This window comes from Lactuca serriola, chromosome 9 (assembly GCF_051521515.1).
Source record: "Lactuca serriola cultivar US96UC23 chromosome 9, Lser_US96UC23_V15, whole genome shotgun sequence".
Taxonomy (NCBI): Eukaryota; Viridiplantae; Streptophyta; class Magnoliopsida; order Asterales; family Asteraceae; genus Lactuca; species Lactuca serriola.
The window spans coordinates 162,682,210-162,695,487 of NC_136416.1; the positions used below are offsets into that span (position 1 = coordinate 162,682,210).

A 13,278-nucleotide genomic window follows, 5' to 3' on the forward strand; every position below is an offset into this window, starting at 1 on the left:
CTCCTTCGCAGCCTCGAGCGTCATCTGGAAGGCTCTCACCTTCGGCTTCGGTGGTATGTTGGGTCTTCCCGCATCTTTCTTCTTTGGGAAATCCTTAGCAATATGCCCTTCTTCACGACACTCGTAGCACACCCTCTTGTTGGTGGTGCACTCATTGGCATAGTGCCCCGTTTTCCCACACTTGTAGCAGGTTACTTCCTCGCCACATTTTCCCGAGCGCTTCTTCTTGCACTTCTCGCACCATTTAAATTCATTTCCTCCCCCGAACTTCCTTGAACCGAATTTGCTCTTCTTTTTGTTGGGTTTAGCAGACCCTTCAAATTTCCTCTTCTCGCCAACCTCGACTTTGCTGGCAGCTCTTCCCTTAATCATATCCTCCACAGACTTGGCAGCCCAGATAGCTGCCTCCAAAGTAGGTGCCTGACGCACTGGCACCGCGTACTCCCATGGTAATCCCTTTGCGTACTTATCAATTTTCGTCAGCTCATCCAGAACAAGACGCAAGGCAAACTCCATCTTTTCTGTGAAGTTGTTCGTGTATTCATCGATTGACATGCTTCCCTTCTTCAGGGTTAGAAACTGGTTCTCTAGCTCGAGCAGGTTTTGAGCTGAGCAGTACTTTTGTTTGAATTGCACCAGAAATTCTGCCCATGTCAGTTGCAGGGGCTTGTTGGGGCTTAAAGTCTTCCCCAAGGTATTCCACCAACGTACAGCGCCTCCTCGAAACTGACGCACTGCAAACGTGGTCTGTAGCTTTCCTCTGCAACCGCACGTCATGAAAGCTAACTCCATTTCCGAGATCCAATCCATGACTCCGATTGGATCTTCCTTTCCCGTGAAAGTCGATGGCTTGCAAGTCTAAAAATCCTTGTACTTGCATCCATTTCTCTCGAATCTGTCATCTTGGTTATTTTGTTGAACTATTGGTGGGTTGACTTGACCAACAGTTCCACTATAGTCTCCTTCCTCAGTCTGCCCTTCGTTCAACTCGGGCTGTTCGATCTGAATAGTGGCTTCCTCACGATTTTGCTGGAGCAAACGTCTAGTTTCCTCCATTTGACGATCCAACATCGCTTGGATCATCGCTTGCACTCTGGCCATTGTTATTGGATCAGCAGCGGCTTCCACAACCGGTATTTGCTCAATCACTGGGGGTTGGTTTCTGTTTCCATGTGCATTCACGTTTCCGCTACGGGTCCTTGCCATCTTGATCTATACACCGAATAAGGTGAATTTAGACCTTTACTTATGATTTACGTTTAAATCGTTCTTATCACTCCGAAATGTTTATATGCTAGTTCTAATATCGTAGTTAAACGCTTAGAATCCTAAACACATAAGCTTTCCAGATCCGGTCGGCAACAGACCATAGATCCAAACAAATAACAGCATATCAGGCACAAGCATTTAGCACATAAAAGCATTTTAGGCACAATTCCTAAAATAATCTAGTGCTCACACCTCACAATCATCGCTTAGCATTCTAAGTTTAAGTCAAGAAATAAATCCATATTCCTAGTTCGCTTAAACTAATTCTCTGATACCAACTGTGACATCCCCAAAATCACGGCCAGAAAAGACCAGTTTGTTTATGCTTTGTTTAAAAATCAGAGTAACATTTTAAATGAAAGTGTTGCGGAATTTGTCCCAAAACAAAATATGATAAACATTTATCAAAAGCATTTCCATAGAAATGTATTTCATTAAAAGACTTGGGATGTCATGTTCGTACAGATCAAAAGCATAAACAGTACAATATAAGCCTTACTACATTATTTCATATCTACAGGCCTATATCCGTAATCCCTCGTCCAACATCATATCTATGCTCAAGCGCCACTACCTGTAATACATAAAACTGAGTGGGTTAGGCTTGGGAGCCTGGTGAGCACATAGGGTTTTCAACCCACAATAAATAAGTTTATTAACTTCATTAAATTAAACAAACCCGATTACCCGTTCCCGTTATCCTCACATTACGTCCCTAAGCATCTATCATAAGGGACCTATCCTAAGGATTATCATCGGGACGGACACTACTGCTAAGGGGATTCCTCAACAATAAAAGTCCTTAAGGAAACCATGTGGGGGATGGAGTACATCTGGTGAGCACACAGTTCAAATGAACACACAGTTTGAATAAACACCTACAGGTTGCGAGCCTGCTAGTGTTCCACTGGACTGTCTAGAATAGTCCGTGGTCGTCATCTATACTCCGCTAGATGACTAGATCATCAATAACATCTATAACGAGGCCTCTTATTATTTCATTTTATCACACAGCAACTAATACATCTACCCATGTTTTACCCCAACATTTTCGTAGATATAAAATAAATATACAGTTTAAATCTTTGAAAACATGTATAAAAATGTTCATTTAGCATAGATAGCAAGTATTCAGGTAATATGCACACATAACACGTAATTTATATAAAATACTTCATATCTATGTGTAAGCTGAAAGTAACTATGCACTCACCTGGTAAGGTGGTGACTCGGCACTCGGACAGCTCTTCGTTACTTCTTAAAACAATTTTTCCTTGACCAAAACCTTGTATTAATACCACTAGAGATTAGTTTTAACGTTAATCGCGACTAATTAATAGTCTAGCTATTATTACTATTATATAAGCGTTAAATAACACTCAATATAACTCATAATAATAGCCCAAATAATTATTTTAAGGTCCTAATAATGTTACTATAATTAAATAAAAGCTATATTAAATATAGTATAGGCGTAACTCACTTACAATGGGTTTTTATTAAAAACCGGGCTTCGCTGGAGCAGCGTTTCCGAGCCGAAAGCTTTTCTTCTCGGAGCCGTCGGGCGCTCCGGGGCTTTCTTCTCGTGATAGGGAGGTTCCCTAGACTTGGGAGGGGTTTAGGGAGGCTAGAGAGAAGTTAGAGAGAGAAAGAGAGGCTTATGGTGTGAAGAAAATATGAGGAGTTCACCCTTGTATTTATAGGAGTTTTATAGTAAAGTAGTCTCTATGCTTTGTCCGTAACTTTTGCATACGAGCTTCGTTTTTGTCTGTCTTTTTACCGTTGAGTTCCTATTAATGAGATCTTCAACTTTCATTTAGACCTCGTTAGCTAATTCTCATTCTATCTCGGATTTACAAAACTGTATCGAATTCGCCGCGCTCGAAAAGTAGAGACTAAGCTTCGTCCATAACTTTCGCATACGAGTTCCGTTTTTGTCTGTCTTTTTACCGTTGAGTTCCTATTAATGATATCTTCAACTATCATTTAGACCTCGTTGGCTAATTCTCATTCTATCTCGGATTTACAAAACTGTATCGAATTCGCCGCGCTCGAAAAGTAAGGACTAAGCTTCGTCCATATCTTTCGCATACGAGCTCTATTATCGACGTTCTTTATATCCACGCGTTGGTATTTATGAGTGCTACAACTTTCATTTAGATCTCGTCGGCTAAAAATCGACCGATCTAAAATTCAGATTTCGGGCTGTGCACTACTATGCTAAATCTTAGAAAAATCATAACTTCCTCATACGAAGTCAGATTTGGGCGTTCTTTTTATCGATGTTCTTAGTTTAACATATTCTACGACTTTCACTTAGAGCGCTAAGGCTAAATCTCGCTCTATCGTAAATTCACTATTTACGCTTCCAGGTATCGTGCCGGTTCTGTCTCGAAACTTCGACGGGTCATAACTTCTTCGTTATAACTCGGATTTCAGCGTTCCTTATATGCACGGAAACCTTGAGACATATTCTACAACTTTATGTATAGATATCGGGATTATCTCACACTTTAATTTTGACGTTCATTTTTATTTTTTATTAATTATACATTTATAATTAAATAATAAACACATAAACACACATAATTCACATAATACTCAAATATTTCATCTTTATTACTTCAAAAAGAGTTACAAGAGTTGACCTAGACTATTACATTGACAAAAATGCTTAGCCCTGAAACCCGGGCGTTACAGATGGGACTGTCAGTAACGATGATTAAGATGATCCTTAGGAATTGAAAACCTGCTGACATATATTGCGGAGAAATCCTTTTAAAAGTATTGTCAGCAACGATGATTGTGACGACCCTTGGGGAAGAATAACTAAGAATATGAGGATGGATAATCGGGTTAAATGTTTGATAATTAAACACATTGACAATATTATTGTGGGTTAAACCTATGTACTCATTAGGTTTCCCAACCCCGATCCTCTCAGTATATTTGCATCACACGAAATAGTAATAAGGTACACTAATGAAGATTTCTAGATCTGATGAGAGATTCGAGGAACTATAGACTATATTAAGAGGTTGTGAGTCATTCATGTTTATGTTCTTGTATCAGTTATGACATCCTAAGTTTTATAAATCAATGAAAATCATTTCTTCTTAAATGCCGTGATTTGAGATTATATCATGTCAAGGATATTTTTGGGACCAATTCTACAATAAAAGAAATAATATGTTTTTAAAATAAGCATAAATAAAATTTTTAAAATGATTGTAAATTTGGGGTTGTCTTAATTTTGGCTACGCAGGGCATAGCCTGATTTTGCCCCATTTCGATCTGAAGGCTCTACGATGGGTGTAGAGCATGGTATGCATGGTGTAGCTCCAGAAGTTGATTGGCAAAAATGGGTTTTACTTCAAGTAGGATGGTTTCTAGCCATAGGTTAGCATCTAAATTTTGATTAGGGTTTTACTGTGAATTTGGTTAGAGCGAGGAGTTCCAGCATCAGCAGTTCGGGTGTGCATATAGTCTATCTCTATATTGAGGTCATTCTTCTCACTATACTTATGGTTCGAAGGTACCAATGCTGGCCCACTAGATTATGCTAGCTGTTTTTGTAACTCTTGCATGCTTATGTTGGGTTGGGCCCATTATTATATATGTTGGGTTGGGCTTATTTATGTATGTTAGATTGGGCCCATTTATGTATGTTGGGTTAGGCCCATTTATATATGTTGGGTTGGGGCCATTTATGTATGTTGGGCTAGGCCCATTTGTATGTTAGGATGGGGCCCATTTATGTATATTGGTTTGGGCTCAGTTGTATGTTGGGTTGGGCCCATTTATTTATATGTTAGGATGGGCCCATTTGTATGATATGTGGTATTTTGGTGAACTCACTAAGTTTTGTGCTTACGGTTTTGTGGTTTAACATTTTCAGGTACTTTCAGTTCGAAAGGAAATGGCCAATTGTGATCACACAACATCCTCTAATTTGGCTGTATTTTGGGTATTTAAAAAATGAAAATTTTATCACTCTTTTTTGGGTTGTTTTAATATTTCATTTTGAGTTACTCTAGAAAGTCTTCCCATGACATCGTAATGGCTTCATCCTTTGGCATAGTACCATCCAACAATTTCCACCAACTTAACACTCCAGTCTTTAGTTGTTTGACCGTGAGGACTGTCTTCTGGTTGTTACTATACTCGCAACTCTCAAATACCATCTCCATCTTAGAGATCCAGTCCATAACATCCACTTGTGTTGGGCTCCCAGAAAGACTTGGTGGTTTGGAAGCCTTGAAGTCCTTATACTTGCCTCTATTTCTTTCAATCACCTCATCAGGGTTGTTCCTTCTATCAATTTTGCGGTTCACCTTGGTCTACAGTTTGATTATAGCTTCCTTCTTTGGACTGTCCATCATTTAACATTGGTTCATCAACCGGTGCAGTGACATCTCTCCTATTCCCTTGGAGTAGTTGTCTTGACTCCTCCATTTGCTCAGCTAGCATTTTTCGAATCATGGATTGAACTCCTTCCATTGTGATTGGTTCAACTGCTGGCACGATTTTTGGTGCACGCTCAATCACACGTCGAGATTCAGGCTATTGATTTTTGTTACCGTTTCCTAATCTGCTATCTGTTCTAACCATGATGATCTATACACCAAAGCAGGCTTTCAGTATATCGATACGTGATTTTATTAGGGAAGGTTTTATTTATGTTTAGACACATAATCCTTCTTATCGCTTCGAAAAGTTATATGCAATTCCTAATACATTAATTATACGTTTAGAATCCTGAACACATAAACTTTCCAAATCAAGGTCGGTAATAGAACTTAAATCTAGTCAAGTAATACCAATTTAGGTAGGCAACCTAAGGCATGCTATAATATAAATCGTCTAGCATATAACAGTAAATTGGGCATCTTATCCTAAAGTAAGTCAGTGCTTGTGTCAATTCAGGTATACAACTTAAAATACGATAGACACACATCACACGATCATCACTTAGCATTCTAAACTTAAGTTTAGAATTTACCAAAAATTCCTAGTTCGTTTATACTAATGCTCTGATACCAACTGTGGCATCCACAATTATACGACCAGTTTAAAACATTTTCTTTATGATTATTTAATTCAAAGTATTCTTTTATTGTGGAATTTGTTCCCAAAACAATATTTTAATCAAAGCATTTCCAAAGAAACGGTTTTCATTAATATATAAAAACTTGGGATGCCATAATTGATACAAAACATAAGCATAAACTTGTCTTAACATGCCTTACAACATCTTATTATACCAATGGCCTACATCTCCTCGAACCTCTCATTAGATCCAAGCATCACTATCCATGTACCTTTGTTCCGTTACCTATGATACAAAGAAACTGAATGGGTCAGGCTGGGAGGCCTGGTGAGTACATAAGTTTTTCAACCCGCAATAATAGAATTAATTTTTTTTAATTCCATTTTCACATCTAACAATTAACCCGATTACCCATCCCTATTTTCGTATATATTCATCTCTAAGGACATGTCCTAAGGATCATCGTAAGCAATAGGTAGACAACACTGCTTCGGGGATTCTGTAGCAATAAGGAAACCATGGGGAAAATAGAGTACATCGCATGAACATGTACTTTATCACCTACGGGTTGTGAATCTGCCAATGTTCCATTGGAATGTCTAAAATTGTTTGTAGTTGTCATATATACTCTGTTAGATGACTACATCGCGTATCGCTAGTAAACTCATGGCCTCTCCTCATTATTTTTCATCTCTCATCGCCCACCGCTACCGAATATATTATAAGTACGAAAATACATATACAGGTAAATAAAAATCATCTTATATTGATTCATTTAACAAATAATATCTTAATAAAAATAATAAGCACATATAGGATTTAATTATCTAAATACTTCATATCTATGTGTTAGATGAAAGTAACTATATACTCACTTGTTAAAGTTGATGACTTGTGATTTGGGCAGCACTTCGCCTAACACCTTAGCTTTTCTTTTGATATGACCTAGGTACTAATATCACGAAGTCTTAATCTTATATTCATTACGACTAATGACAATCTGGATTCCTCACTAATCCCAATGTCTACATCAAAATCTATCAAGTAAGTAATAACTAGGTAAGATTATATCGGAGGTAAGGTCCGTTTGGTATATCGAGTATATTGTTTGGAAATTCCACATTAAACACCTCACTAAATCTAGCTTATACATCACTCCTTTAAGTGGATCAATTAGTACTGTGACATTAAATCACCAACAAATCTCATTTATAGATTCAAAATAACAACTATGAATATAAATATAAGTTACACATGATATAAAATAAGTGCAGCTTAACTTAAAGAGTTTCTTGAAAGAAAATATGGAAAGTTCGTAGGCAAAACTCCAATGTCGGACACTTGTATTTTTTGACTCTCCGATGACCCATGGCCCCATTAAAACTTCTAAAGCTCAAGGAATTTTTGGACTAAAGAAGAGAATTTCTAGAGAAGGATTAGAAAGTTGTGAGGATGAAATGAGGAGTTGAAGGCTTTATTTATAGGAGTTTTTGACCAGGCACGCCGCACCCTCCAACTACGTCTCTCTTTTCGTCTTGTGACACATGTCGAAAAATTTGTGGGATGCATCTTACTTTCTAAAAACATTGTGCGCCGTGCCCTACCCGCACCCGCTCGATTTTTTTTAAATCATATCTTTCTTATACGAACTCCTTTTTGACGTTCTTTATATCTGCGCGTAGCTATCGACGCATACTACAACTTTCATTTAGACTCCGTTAGCTAACTCACTTTATTTTTCCTTTTATATTTTTAAATGGCTTAGACTGCTATAACCCGAATAAAAATCATAACTCTTTCACATCAATTCTGTTCTTAACTGTCTTTATTTCGTCGAGATTGTATTTACAAAATCTTCAACTCTCGTTTAGATTGTTTTGCCTAACAATCAACTGATTTTATTTTCGGTTTTTGTGTCCACATTGTTGCGCTAAAGCTTCGAGAAATCACAACTTCCTCATACGAATTCAGATTTAGGCGTTCCTTATATGCACGCTCTCGTTTTTACGATTACTAAGAATTTTTATTAGATTACTTAGGCTAATAAGAAACCTATCTCTGGTTTACTTTTTATGGCACACATAACTGTGTCGAGTTGATCGCAAAACTTCAAAGAAGCACAACTTCATCATACGAAGTCGGATTTAAGTGCTCCTTATATTCAAGATATAACATTACGACTACTACATCTTGAGCTAAGATTATTTACTATATCTAAAATGTTTAGCCCGAATATACTGTCGTTACACTAAGTCACTTGGAACTAATCAACACAACTTTCTTTGTGATAAAATGAATTTAATTTAACACTTTGCAAGTATATGTTGAGGGAAGGTGTTAAAAATATACAGCTTCCTAATTCCAACCTATCTTTTAAAGTTTGTCATATTATAGGGATAATTTGTTAAGTTTGTGTGTAGGAATTAAAGTTTCAAAGGTAATTGTTGTTTATGGATATTTTAGCTTTCTTGGAAGGCAATGGAGTCTTTTTGCTGATACATGGAGGACTATTTGGGTAACTTCTGCTACTATATATATAGATAATGATAAATAGGGGTTTTAGGTTGAGTCATTTGTATCTTTCTTACAAGCCCTAACATTCATTATCTCTTATTTTTGTTATCTCAAAAAACTTCTTCATCACTTTCTTCCTAGATACATATTTATTTAATATAACGAACTTCTTATTTTAGCTTAGGATTGAGTGTAGATTAGTTTAGAGATGTAGTGAGGATTATATATTGAGTGTAATTGTAGAGAGTTTTCTGTTTGTTAGTACTTGGATCTGATTCTTCTTGTAATAAAAGAATTGATCTTGTACTCTTGTATGTTTGTAATTTTTTTTACCTAGAGATCATATGGACTAAGTAGGCCTACAGTAAACAATTACGATGTATACATTCTTAAATATCAAAAACAGGTCCGATACTGACATTTCGAAGGCCTTTTGCGAAAATGAAAGTGAGTCCCCATAATTTTTTTTGTAAAATATTATTTAGTAATTTTACTACCGTTAAATTTAAAATTTAAATTTGTTAACAAACATCTTGTAAATTCACTACCACGACGTCATTTCTTCACTTATTAGTAATAAGTTGTAATTGTTACAAGCAACTTTAAAAAATGAAAGATAAAATGGATTACTTTTTTCTAAACATCGATTTTCTAGCATGTTTTTGAAGAGAATTCATTTATTAAACTTTCCCAATAAATATTATCAAGAAATTCATTATCAACTGAAATTAAAGTCAAAGTGTTTAATCTCTGTTTAGACATGGTCAAGCACAAATAAAAATTTAAAAGATTTAGTTTTGAAAAGCATTTTTATGTTGATACAATGACAATGGAAATAGTCAACAATATTATGTATGTTAGACAAGAAACTAGATAAATGTTTATCATTTTAAGAAATATAGTATTATATTAGGTGTATTATATTCAAGTGGTAAATCTTTTTGTAACAATTCAAGTTCGTTGGATAAATCATCAACATGAATGTCTTAATCTCTTAGATGTGACCATTTTGCAACCTCTTTTCAAGACTTTAACTCGCTAGTATTGAGTGACGTCAACTTTTCTATTGTGAGTATGAAACCCAAAATGTTTTTATATTGTTTGTATTGTTCAAACTTCTGTTCCAATGAGCCAATAGTTTGACCAACTATGTACACAAAATATTCAATCATGAATGACTATTGAGGTGAAAGTTCATATACTAGTTTAGATGACCCAACGTCACTCTCATAATTCTTTTAAATTCTTCTTTAATTATTTTTCTCAACAAATACCCGATCCATTCCTAAATAAGAAGTTATAGCTCTATGCCTAATCCTAGATTGAAGTTGTTATCTAATGGTTATTTACATTATCCAATATATGATATCATATAAACATAATAGTTATAAAGTCATTATCCTAGACAAGTATCTTCACTTTTGATGTTTGTATGTTTCTTCATCAACAAGTTTATACAAAACTTCTATTATTTCAAGAACTTGAGTCACTATTCCTTACACACATTCAATCCTAATTCCCTACATGGTAGTTGCTAAAGATTTTAAAGTGAGACTTTGTTTCGGCAAAGTGTCTTTTAGAATTTATGATTGGATTTGATTTTTTAGTAAAGTTTTTGGGAAAGACTTTTTGATAAAATATGAAATTGTTTTCTAGAGTTTACATTAAAAATATTTGTATTTTTCTTTAGATATAGACATTTTCCTTAAATTGGTGATAAATACTAGATTTTATTATTAGATTTAGATTTTTTTATTTTTTTCATAATTAAATGACTTTAAAATTGCAAACAAATATATCTTGTGTACATAAATAACTAACACGACTAATTTTTTTCATTGACGATAACACATAAAAATGTCTTTTACAAAAAGACCAACAAAATAACTATAGATTTGTTCTAAAATTCGGAGCCCCTTTGAAATCTGGGCTCATGCAACCGCAGTGTCCGTACACCCTAGGTCACCGACTAATCAAAAATATATTTGTCTTACAATTTTAATTATTAAGACAAACTTTTCTAAACTCCCATTTTATGCTCAAAGTGATACTTAAAAGGTATAAGTTGAAGTAAATGGCTGTTACTCCCATTTTATGCTCAAAGTGATAATTAAAAGGTATAAATTGAAGTAAATGGCTGTGGTAACCTATGAATATAATTATTCATAGGTCATATTTGATTAATGAATAAAATGGCTTAGAACTGTACGTCTCTTAATTGTTAAACAATTTACATTCTTCTTACCATTAGAAGGTTTGAATCATTAGGTTCAACACTCAACGCGACTTATCAAACCACCCTTACCAATATAGATATATGTCAATAGATGTCAAAATAAATACTTAACGAAAAAAAAAAAAAGACAAATTTAACTTTCTCAAGACCATATTTGTCCGTATGTGAGATGACGACAATAATAAATGGTGATAATTCGTTTTTTTACATTACTATATTAATATGGTATGGACCTCTTCATCGGTCTCATGCTGTTCATAGATTCATGGGACTACCACATGCAACTCCATTCTTTAATCCTATAAATTTGAATGTGGAGTTGATGATTACTATTTAATTAGTATTCCCTGAACTTGGGTTCGGTGCAAGCATGAAGTACATGTGGTCGGTTAAATGGACAATGTCTGACTTAGTAATGTACTAATGTACGTACCTGAGATTACGATATAAAAATGCTAACGGAATTAAGCTGTTCACACGAAAACATTTAAAGAAAATAATTCTATCGGTTTCGTTAAAAAAGGTTAATATATATTATAAAGTTTGCAATTTCAAGTATTACAATATATATACTATAGATATTATATGTACAACTGTTAATACACGACGTTTAACTATAACATGAAACTATGAAGACGTTTATATCATATGAAGTCCCCTTTCCCATTATAAAGTCTCTTAAATTCTTGAATTCTTTTGGGTTTTCATACTTGTGTTCTTACAGAAATACAACTGGTATACATTATTAAAGATCTAGGAATTAGTCAAATACTTGGTGATCAAACTTGTATCAATGTTGGGTTGAACATCAAATTAAATCTTTCTTATTTTTTTTTCCATTAGAGGAGGCATGTAATCAGGTTGCTCCACGTTACAAAAGTTGACTATATACATGAATACATCAAATAAAGGTTGAATTTAGATTTTCCAAATTAAACGGTGAGTGGAAAACTCATAGATGGTAGGTAAGTAAACTGGTGGCCACAAAATGTCTATGGTCTGACGTTAATTTGATAATTTGGAATAGAATAAAAATTTCAATTACACATAACATTTATGATATCCTAAGCAAATTAATCCAGGTTAAAGTTTTAAGAAATTATATACTTCTAATTTGACGTATCACTAAAATCACCAAAATAGAAGGGTTTTATAACAAAAGATAATTAATTTTTGAAAAGTATCACAAAATAAACAAACAAATTTACAAAGATTAATTATGTATATGTTCTTATTAAATATTAAAATATTATATTTATCCAATTTCTAAATTTTAAATAGCATATTTAACCTTCATAAACTTTCACAAAAAATATTTATTTTTAATATTCTATATTTATTTTTAGATGCATATTTTATTAGTCAACTATTGCCCTTATTATAAATACAACCAGATCATAAAAGCTTCAAACAATTGAAAACCCATTTACAAATTCTGAACTTTAGTCGACGAAATGATTAGAGATATATAGAGAAGGGAGCATTTGACTTCAAAAATAAAAAATAAAAATGCAAAAAGAAGAAAAAGAAAATATATTATAAATAAATTAAAGAATAAAAGATAAAGAAAGTAAAGTTTTCTATACCAATCTAATTATATTGGTCTTAATCAAAATTCATGAAACGCGGAATTTTCTTTGATCTTATTTATTGACAACTGTGATTTTTTAGAGATTGCAGGCAAGAACCCTAATCTAACATTAATGTCCATTGTGTATTTGTTTTTCCATATAACCACAAGTTGCGATTAAAAAAACCCTAAATTATGGATAAATTTTACTTTCTTTCTCTAGTTGAGGGAATTAATGGTGGTTAGTATTGATATTTTAAACTTAGCTTATAAGAGGACATAATAGTCAATTGATCAAAATAATTATTAAAAATTATTACAAATATAATTAAAAATATAAAAAAAAATATTTGGATAAACATGTTATTTTGAAATTTAGTAATGACCTATACCAGTTTCTCCCTTTACATAATGGGTTTTGTGAACTATTATTATTTTATAAAATTATTAATAGTTTCTAAAGGTATATATAAATATTTTTTCAAAATAAGGATACATATTTTTAAAATAAGAAATACATTTGCAATTTTTTAAGCTTTATATATTGAAAAAAGATACATATTATTTTACGAAAGAAATAACATATAAATTGTTTTTGAAAGTATTTTTTTAAACCCCGCTTGAGATAATAATTTTGTA

General features: G+C 33.7%; 1 long non-coding RNA gene across 1 annotated transcript; it reads right to left on the reverse strand.

Annotated features, from left to right (window-relative positions):
- Positions 1 to 1,724: 1,724 nt before the first annotated feature.
- Positions 1,725 to 2,912, reverse strand: LOC145072199 (uncharacterized). The gene is made up of 3 exons (XR_013690946.1): positions 2,757 to 2,912; positions 2,483 to 2,554; positions 1,725 to 1,843 (listed from the first exon to the last, which is right to left on the reverse strand). It is a non-coding gene; the product is annotated as an uncharacterized LOC145072199 (long non-coding RNA).
- Positions 2,913 to 13,278: the final 10,366 nt, after the last annotated feature.